At 34.5% G+C, this 10,673-nt stretch overlaps 1 non-coding gene across 1 annotated transcript; it reads left to right on the top strand.

Moving 5' to 3' along the window:
* The first annotated feature begins 9,361 nt into the window (after positions 1 to 9,361).
* Positions 9,362 to 9,465, top strand: LOC145637529 (small nucleolar RNA R71). The gene has a single exon (XR_014114303.1). It is a non-coding gene; the product is annotated as a small nucleolar RNA R71 (small nucleolar RNA).
* Positions 9,466 to 10,673: the final 1,208 nt, after the last annotated feature.

Consider the following 10,673-nt stretch of genomic DNA (forward strand, 5'->3'; position numbering starts at 1 on the left):
CTGAACCAAAGGGCGACACGTGTCCATATGGGAAGATGACGCATGTCTAATGCTCAAAAAGAGCACCTGAGATAAGAGAAAAGGGCCTTTCTTACATCAGAGCCCAAATCCCAAGAAATACTGTTCAAAGCCGCAAAGCGGCGCCCCCATCCTGCACGTGACACCACCTGATCGCGCAGCCAATCGGGTCACGTAAATATGGGGTACAAACCCTAATGGGGCACAAACTCCCACCCTTGTAAATACCCAAATCATTTATGATGGGAGGGGTGGGTTGTGACATTACATTAAAAAGAGCAATAAATAGCTCCAATTTCTCTCTACTTTCTCCTTCCAGTAAAGGAATATTTGTTCATTTTGTAGGTGTCCGAGTCTCTATTGCCTAAAGAACATGACCAGTGTCCGAGTAAATCCAAAAATCACCCGAAACAGCCCTCTTATCTCTACTGCTCATAAATTTCATTGTTTCGAGACGCTTTTGTTATTGTGTTTCTTTATAAGCCTTGCATATTTTTTTTAATTATTTTTAGGGAATCATATTTTATAATTTGTAATTAATGTTTACTTCAAAAATAACATAAATTTTCTTACAATAGTATATAATGTAGTTTATGTATCAATTTGGAAAAATTGCAATTTTTTTTATTCAAAAAAAGACTATTTGCAGCTGGCGTAGTCCTTAGCCAGCTGAAAATAGTTTTTTTTTTAATTAAAAAAGAATATTAGCAGCTGACCTAGTACTACGCCAGCTGCAAATAAACACTATTAGCAGCTGGCATTATATTACGCCAGCTGTTAATAAACACTATTAGCAACTGGCCTACTACTACGCCAGTTGCGAATAAATGCTATTAGCAGCGAACAAATGTCAGTTGCAAATAATATTCTTATTTGTAGCCCCCGCAATAGCAGCCCTATGCGCCAACTGCTAAAAGCAAATTTTTGTCGGTTGCTAATAACATTTTCCACTAGTGGTGGTGTGAATCAATATATCGTTATTCTTTATATTACCTTCTTTTCATATTATTTGCAATTATTTGACATAACGTCTGATTAGGAAATGTGGTCTAATCGTTGCTACTCCCTCTGTTTTTAAATACTTGCTCTATTTCTCCATGCACGGAGTTTTAAGAGAAGTTGGTGAAAGTAATAAAATATGGAGGTAGTGGGGTAGAAGGAAGAATAAAAAATTGTAAAAAGAAAAAGTAGTTGAAAGAATTGGAAGAGAGAGAATATGAAATTAATAAAATATGATTTATGTTGGGTCCACTAGGTGATAAAAATGAATTAAGGGCTTGTTCACATTTACTGAACAGAGCTAAACTGAATAGATTAGAGTTGAGCTGAACTGAACTGAACTGAACTAAACTAAACTAAACTGAACTAAGCTGAAATGAATATTTTATGAGAGATAGAAATTAAGAGTTGAACTGAACTGAACTGAACTGATTAGAGCTGAACTGAACTGAATTGAACTGGACTGATTGGAGCTGAACTGAACTGAAATTAAGTAAATGTGAACATACCCTAAATATTATAAAAGATTTCCAAAAAAGGAAATGGAACAAGTATTAAAAAAACGGCCGAAAAAGAAAAGTGGAGTAGGTATTTAAAAACGGAGGTAGTAATAATGTGAAGCAGAGGTAGTAAATTGGTTTAGTTAGGGTTAGAAAAAAAAAATCGAAGAAGTATTGATTAATAATGCAAAATTTCAACTGTCGTCATATTGTCATTATGATACAAATGATATATCCCTAAAAAAACAAAAATATAATTTGAATTTTCTTAAATTATTTCAAAACAAACATTAATTTTTTTTTCTCATTTGTTAGATAATTTAAATAAAGTATTACTATCCAAAGATGATATACAACAAATGTATTTCTTTTTTAGGAATGATAAAATAACCTTAAGGGTTATGGATATATGAAGAATAAACAAGCATTAATTAGACTTATTAATGCGTGTTTTATCATAATTTTCAAACTTATACCATCCCCTCTTTACTTTTAAAAAGTATTAGAAAACACTTATGAATAAAGTGATGATGATTATATCCTATTCGTAAGAAGTTAATTGTTGCCTCGCTCTATACTTTTCTTTGAGTGATTTAACTCTTATAAATAGTGATGGGACAATTATATCCTCTAAATTGTTTGTTTACTTATTTGCCCTCATTAACGTTATTAATTGCTTTTTTTAAAAAACTTTTTAAAAAAGAGTACGGACATTTATACCCCTACAAATCTATAATAAATAAACTAAAGTAACAACTGCTGACATCATATTGTCCACGTGGCAACTTTATAAGAAAAATTTTACCGCCTAAATAAAAATTTGATGTCATTATATTTTCTTTGGTTTCAAATTTGAAATTTAATTTCTCCTCCTGTCAATTTATCTATACTCTTTAATTTATTTATTTTTCTTCTATCACCAACTATTGGTATTTAATACATCTTTCCCTTATGTTTCATCGAGCAAAATACTTTGATGTATATATTTTTTTCTATTTTCCTTTATATATTACAAGTTTAAAATTATTTTTTATTTTCTTAATTAAAATCGTATATTAAAAATCTAACTTTTATGTATATGCTTAAATTTTCATATTCGGTTTGTTCTTCTTCAAAATTAATTTTATAAAATTAGCATTTAAAACTAATGGTTATGTCTCAATAATTTTTCTAATACGTAAGAATACATAAAATATATACCCTATATTTCAGAGAAATCCGTGCATCGCACGGGACTAATCTAGTAATTGTTTACAATTTTTCCCTCATTAATGTTGCAAACAACGGAAAGAACTCATCGAAAATGGTTGGATATGGCGTGTGCATCTCACGTGTTAAACTTTTTTTTTTTTTTACAATTGCAAATGGATCTCACGTGTAAATCACTGCACCATAGTTTTAGTAAATGTATTTAGTATTATGAGTACTTCGATCCTAAGGGACATACATATCTATCGTTAGTAGACTTGTTAATTTTCAATTTGATTGACCCGTTTTTCAAGGTCTTGAACAAAATCTTTTGATTTAGAAATCGATTTAACCTGAACCTGTTAACGCGTAAATTTATGGGTAAAACTCAACTCGTCGGTCCTTTTAAATTTTTTTTTACAACCAATACATTTATTTGAAAATTTATATCTATATATTGCATGAGTTTGATCATTTGACTACCATCTGCGTGACATTGATCGCAGGTAGAAGTAGGTCGTTGGGACTACTAACCCTAACCAAATTAGAAATTTATAATACCTAAACTTACGCTAAACTAGTTAGTGGCAAGTAAAAGGTCGAACCCAAAAGGACTAAGTGTATCAATTTGTGCAAATTAGACTAGTATGAAAGGTTGTGAGATAGAGAGAGATTAAACCAAACACTACTAAGAGCAATTAACTAAAACTAGGGAAAGTGGAATTCAATCACATAATTGTATTAAACAACATCATACAAATAGATGAAAATGACCTCGATTAGGAACATCAACACATTTAACTCACTCTCACACAATTAAGCATGTTAATTATCCTACTAAACTAATTCACTCTCGTGCAACTAGCCTAGCAAAGTTATGGAAGAATTTAAGTCTCTCAACCAACTCACTCTCGCACAATTGATTGAAAGCACAATTAAGAGCATAGAATTGATTAGCTAGAAAGATTCTAATCCATAAAAGCATCACCCATACACAATAATCAAGAAACAATTTCATACTAATCACAATCAATCATTCAATTCATTAATATAACCTTCATCCAATTCCCTAGAACAAGACCTAAGCTAACATAATGAAGAAAGACATGGAAAAACAAGGTAAAATAAGAATAAAAACAAGATTAAACAAACAAACTAATTAATCTACTCAAATCAACAAACAAAAAGCAAAAACTAATAATTAAGCAAAGAAATAAAGATGAGAGAAAGTTAGAAGATGCTCATTGAATAGATGAGAAGAAGTTCCACAAAGTTGCTTCTTCAACCTCTCAAAAACTCCATGGAAATCCAAGCTTTCTCTCTCTACACTACTCCTAAACTAGAGAGAGAAAATCCTAATCTAACCCTAAGAGAGAGAAAATATATTAGGCTAAACTAATCTAATCTATCTCAAATAAAAATGTTGATTGAAAGTTTCTTGAGAAAATAACCCCAAAGGGGTATTTATAATACAAGTTAAATAAAAATAAAATAAAAGAAATTAAAAAGAAATAAAACTAAATAAAACAATTAAAATAACTAAACTAAAAACAAAAAAAACAAAACTACAATAAAATAAAATAAAAGAAAAGGAAAAGGAAAAGGAAAAAGAAAACCCCAAAACCCCTTAACATTCCCACCCAAACCCACGAATCATCAGACCCCTAAACTCCCCTTTCTCGTGGTTGCTCTGATTCTCATCCTCCATTCCATTACTCAGAAGCCGCATGCATCCTCACCCTACATCAAAAATCTTCATCAAGCAAAACTAAATCGCGGCCGTCTGATTTTCATTAAAATCACGTGAAAAGCTCGTGATTGACCCACAATTGCGCGCCCGCACAGGTCGCACAAAGCTACTACCTCAACTCTGATTTTGGACTCCAATTTGTGCGCTTTCTGATAGGGCTGCGCGGCCGCAAATTGGATGCTTTGTGAGTTTGGGTTGCTGTGAGTTGCGTGGCTTAATTGGTGAGTAATTGGGTTGGAGTTTGGTGGTCGATTGTGGGTGAAGGGATGGTGGTTGTTACGGGGGGTGATTGGTGGTTCAGGTGGTTTGGGTGGCTGCGTGGTGGTTGATTGGAGTTGTGGGGTGTTAGTGGTGATTTGGGTGGTTGTTGTTGTTGCGTGAAGTGAGGGAGCAGGGGAATTGGTTGTTGCGGTGGTGTTGGCAATTGAAAAGCTTTGACTTGGACCTTGAACTCGAGCCTACACATAAAAAAACCCAAGGATAAAATTGTGAAACCGAGACAAATAAAATAAAATAAATAAAAAGGAAATAAATAAAATAAAATAGAAAAAGATAAGTAACACTAAACTAATAAAAATAAATAAATAAAAGTAAAATAGAAATAAGAGAAATAAACTAAAACTAACAAAGACATAAAACTATACAAGTAAATAAAATAAACTTAAAACTAATTAAAACTGTGAAAGTAACAGAGAAAAGGAACGAAATAAAATAAATCGAAAGCAAATAAAATATGAAAATAATCTAGAAACTAATTAAAGAAATTAAATTAAAACATACTAAAACTAAGAAATAAACTAGAAACTTTATTAAAAAGAAAATAAGAGAATAAAAGGGAAAATAAACACGAAAATGACTCTAAAACTACTTCCTAAGAGTGACATAAATGTCACTCATCAAATTAAAATAAAATAGAACTAAGTAACCCGAACACACCTACAACCAAAAACCGGGACGAGGATAGAACAAAATATAATAAAATAAAACGAAGTAAAAATAAAGTAAATTAGTAAAACAAAATAAATGACTAAATTAAAACAAATAAGAAAATGTGAGAAACTAGGAACTTATTATATAACAAGAACAAAAAACTTTAAATATAAACATAGAAAATAAGATAAATTAAATAAATTAAGAAACTAAGCTAAAAACTATTAAAAACTACTAAAATACATAAAATAAAGATAAGAGATGAGAATAAGCAAATAATAGAAATAAAGAACAGAATGAGCTAAATTATTGGAAAATAAGTCGGAAAATGACTCAATAAACACCCTAGAAGTGACATAAAAGTCACTTATCAAACTCCCCCAAGCTAACCTTTTGCTCATCCTCGAGCAAATTAACATGAAACACGGGAGAAGGAGAGTGAATTATTCACGCAAGAAAAGCTAAAAATAGAAAGAATATACACTAACTCACTTTCGTAGGAATCACGGTCAATTTTAGCTACTAAAGACAAGCCCTTTTAACCCCTAGATCGCCCTAGAGGACGAGTATGCTCTCGTGAGGGTTTCCTAAGAGCTTAACCCACAACTCTAGACAAAAACCAAGGCAAAACAAAAAGAAAAGAAAACACAAAAAACAAACACAACCAAGACCAACATAACATAGCAAGGTTTAGGAAACCAATCAAGCTCAAAGGCGGAAAATACTCCATTTGGACTAAAAAAGAAGAGACATGCACCAAATAATACTCACCTTTCTCAATACAATGAGGGAAAACACGTTCTAAGATGCTCATGGTTGAGAGAGACAAACCTAAGCTAAGCATAGAGAACTAGAGAATTCATTCTCCGCCCTAGCCCCATCTAAGACGGTCCACATTCTCTCCACTAGCTTCAAATCACCTCCTAGTTAGCTCCTCATGATTCCACAAAGGAACCGGAAAAAGATTCAATTTGTGGAATTAGTGGGTCATCCCGACATCTCAACTATCCACACTCTCTCCATAGAGTTGAAATCTATCTCCCTCCATCGGAATTTGACCTCACCCCTCTAAAGTCTAAGGGTCTTAACTAGTGTTGTAACGTAAGGCAAAGGTTTAAGGCGGGGTAAAAATTTGAAAATTTTGGTGATATTTCCTAAGTGAAGCAAAAGGGTGACCAAACCTCAAAAACAAACTCAATAAATCACCAAACATCAAACAAAAATACCAATAATGCCATCTCCCCCAAACTTACTCAACACCAACATTCCATAAAAAAGAAAACGAAGTAACGCTCCCCCCCCCCCCCAGCTTGAACGAAGCATTGTCCTCAATGCTTAACTTAGGGAAGGAAACGAAACCTACTTTTTCTTATTTTTTTTCTTCTTTTTATTTTTTTTTATGAAAACTTATTTGATGTCCTTTCCTTTTTAACTAAGGACGGCTTATTCTGGGATGCATTTGCTTTATTACACACAATATATACAATTTACTTTCTTGCTTGGTACAAAGAGCATAATACTTTCTCATTTTCATTACAACACAAAACAAACTATCAAACCGAAATGCTTCACAAACTAATGGTTAGGGAAACAAAAGGTCATAAGGCTTGTAATATGGATCATAATCAAGAAAGGTAATAGGCTCAAAGGGTTGGCAAGAGGAGCAAATGCAAAATAAAAACAAAATATGTAACAAAACAAAAAGAAGATAAAGGAAAATAAGAAAATGGTGCCCTTTTCCTCCCCTAGAGCTGCTTGGTCACGAGCTTGGGAGTTAGAGGACAACACAAGGATTAAGATATGCATAGTCAAGGATCCTAAGCACCGCTCAACAAAATTGATGGAGGCTTGAATAATTTAAATCTCACAAGGGATGGGAAGTAAGCAAATACTAACTAAAGAGCTTCAAATCCACTATAAAGAGCAACACCATCTTACCACTTTTCCGTGAACTAAGGGTTTAAACGTCCTCAATAATTCTTAACCTTGCTACCTTAGCTTAAAATTTGTCTATCTCAACTATAAGCACTCTCAAACCATGTAGGCCATCATCAATTAGGAAGAAAAACATTCTTTAGCACATTATCAAAGCAATCAATTCCAAATGCATGAGCGAATTCCAAAACAAATTCATTTAATCTTTCCATAGTCATGTTTTCCACAAAAAAAAAAAAAAAAAAAAAAAAAAAAAAAAAAAAACAAAAGAAAGAGGAAGAAATCAAAAGGTTCACAAACAAGGCATATAAACCAAATAAGTCCCAATCGTCAAACAATTGATCGTTCGATAACAACATCAACGATCCCAGGTTCCATAGAACCAATGCAAACAACCTCGAACCATTCAACTTCTTCCTAAACTAGTCCTAAACTAAGCACTCGAAGAAAGAGTAAAAGAGTAAAAATAAGAAAGGTCTCACCGGGAGGTTAGCTTAAAAGAATTAAGGAGCATAAAATAGAGTTCACCAAATGTCACTCCGCTCCAAACTTCCAAAAAGAAACCTACAAGGCAAGACAAGAAACAAAAGAAAACATTAAAAGAGAACAAAGAAATAAAGCAAAAAGAAAAAGAAAGGAGGGGGAGAAAAAGGGTTAGAAAACCTCCGGGTTGCCTCCCGGGAAGCGGTTGTTTATGGTCTCTAGCTTGACCCTTCACCTCATTCAAGGTGGGTTAAAGAACATCACCCTCATCAACTTGAGGATTAAATCATAGATGCCCCCAAACTTGAGAACTATAACTCCTTGAGGTCTCACATCACCACAAGAAAAAGGAGGGAATGAATCAAGAGCCAATGGTGGCTCATCTTTTCTCTTTTCCTTCTTCTTGTTGATTCTTCTTCTTTTTTCACTCTTCTTTCTTTTCCTTCTAAAAGGGGGATCGAGCTTGGAATCCTCAATATTAGGAAGGGCAACCTCACCTTCCTCAAGAGAGCCTTCAAACCAAGCGGGAACTTCAAGGAAGTCATCATACCTCATTGTCACCTTATCATCACGTGGAGGTAAGCTCTCATTAGCCATCACATCATCGACCACATCAACTCTACATACGTTCACCGCCATAGGGCTCTTCAAAACGACATTCTCAACTAGCCTACAAGGAAAGGGAACCGGGCCTTCAAACTTGTTTGGTTCACTAAAATCAAATGGCTCCTCATTTTGTTCTTGAACCTTCTTCTCAACCACATCATCTACAACCTTTTCCTCCTTGCAAGTTTCGGGTTGATAAGTATGTGAAGGGTTAGCCGATGATTGTAAGGGGAGTTTTGTGGTTAAATGGAGAGAAGAAGTTTTGGCTAGTTGGGAATCAACAACTTCATTGTAAGATTTGATTTCTTGGAATTGTGGAGTGATAGTTTGACGTTGTTGAAGAATTTGGGTTTGTCTGTGGTCGGGTGGGGATTTTTCTTCATGCTCTTGAGGACATAGGTCATGATTTTGATCTTGAGAGTTCTTTACTTGGTTGGAAAGGTAGGAAAATTTTTGGGTTGGTGGATTGAAGAGAGGTCCATCTTGGGGGTAGGAGTTTTCTTGCCTTGGAGGTTGTTGAAGTTGTTGGGGTTGAGCTTGGGTTACAAACTCTTTTTCCCTCAAAGTCAAAACTTCACCATGCTTGAGATTTAACTCTCTACAATAGGATGCATCATGATCCGTCCCACCACAACGAGCATATGAGAAATCAATGATTTGTGAAGGTTTTGAACACAAACCAACACTTGAGTTCAACATGGAAAGACCTTCATTCAAGAGCTCAACTATGTGCTTAAGTTGGCCGACTTTCTCCAACTCATAAAGATCTCCTTGCTTTCCTTGGGACCTTCTTTGGCCTCCCCAAGAATAGCTAGTAGCCACTTCTTCAATTGTAGCTTCAACTTGGCTTTGAGGGATCTTAATCAATTGGCTACCGGCACCCACATCTAGATTGGTCCTTGATATTGGCTCCAAGCCATCATAAAAGAATCTCATGAGCAAATTACGGTTGAATTCATGAGGACATGCTTTAATCAAATCCTTAATCCTTTCCCATGCTTCCTCAAGAGTTTCATCCGGTTCCTGCTCAAAGGAAGCTATCTTCCTCCTCATTTTTGCGGTTTGCTCATCGGAGATGAACCTCTTGAGAAAGGCCTTTGCAACTTCCTTCCATATGGTGAGAGAGTTGGGCTTCAAAAGCTTGAGCCATTTCTTTGCTCTTCCGGTGAGAGATTGCCGAAAGAGATGCATACGAATGTAATCTTGGCTCACTTCATTTGTTTGCATCATTGCACACAACTCAAGGAATCAGTCCAAATGCTCAATGGGGTCTTCACTTACGCCTCCGGAAAATTGCTCAATTTGCACCATCCTAGCATATTGTAGATGGATTGTGTAATTAGTCTCGGTGGTCGGGAGAAGTATACCACTCGTGAGCTCATAGATTTCCGGGTTTCCAAACTCCCTAAAAAGAAGGTCATCCTCTTGTCTTTCCATATCTCACTTTGAATACAAGAAAACTAAGCACACGATTAGCAATGACAAGTAGGATTAAACAAGCAAAATAAAAGAAAGGAAAGCAAATAAAATGACTCTAACAATAGCAAAAATAGACGCTAAACAAGCCGCTTCCCCGGCAACGGCGCCAAAATTTAATCGCAGGTAGAAGTAGGTCGTTGGAACTACTAACCCTAACCAAATTAGAAATTTATAATACCTAAACTTACACTAAACTAGTTAGTGGCAAGTAAAGGGTCGAACCCAAAAGGACTAAGTGTATCAATTTGTGCAAATTAGACAAGTAGGAAAGGTTGTGAGATAGAGAGACATTAAACCAAACACTACTAAGAGCAATTAACTAAAACTAGGGAAAGTGGAATCCAATCACATCAATGTATTAAACAACATCATACAAATAGATGAAAATGACCTCGATTAGGAACATCAACACATTTAACCCACTCTCGCACAATTAAGCATGTTAATTATCCTACTAAACTGATTCACTCTCGTGCAACTAGCCTAGCAAAGGTATAGAAGAATTTAAGGCTCTCAACCAACTCACTCTCGCACAATTGATTGAAAGCACAATTAAGAGCATAGAATCGATTAGCTAGAAAGATTCTAATCCATAAAAGCATCACCCATACACAATAATCAAGAAACAATTTCATACTAATCACAATCAATCATTCAACTCATTAATATAACCTTCATCCAATTCCCTAGAACAAGACCTAAGCTAACATAATGAAGAAAGACATGGAAAAACAAGGTAAAATAAGAATAAAAACAAGATTAAACAAACAAACTAATTAATCTAC

This window comes from Chenopodium album, chromosome 6 (genome assembly GCF_948465745.1).
Source record: "Chenopodium album chromosome 6, dcCheAlbu1.1, whole genome shotgun sequence".
Taxonomy (NCBI): domain Eukaryota; kingdom Viridiplantae; phylum Streptophyta; class Magnoliopsida; order Caryophyllales; family Amaranthaceae; genus Chenopodium; species Chenopodium album.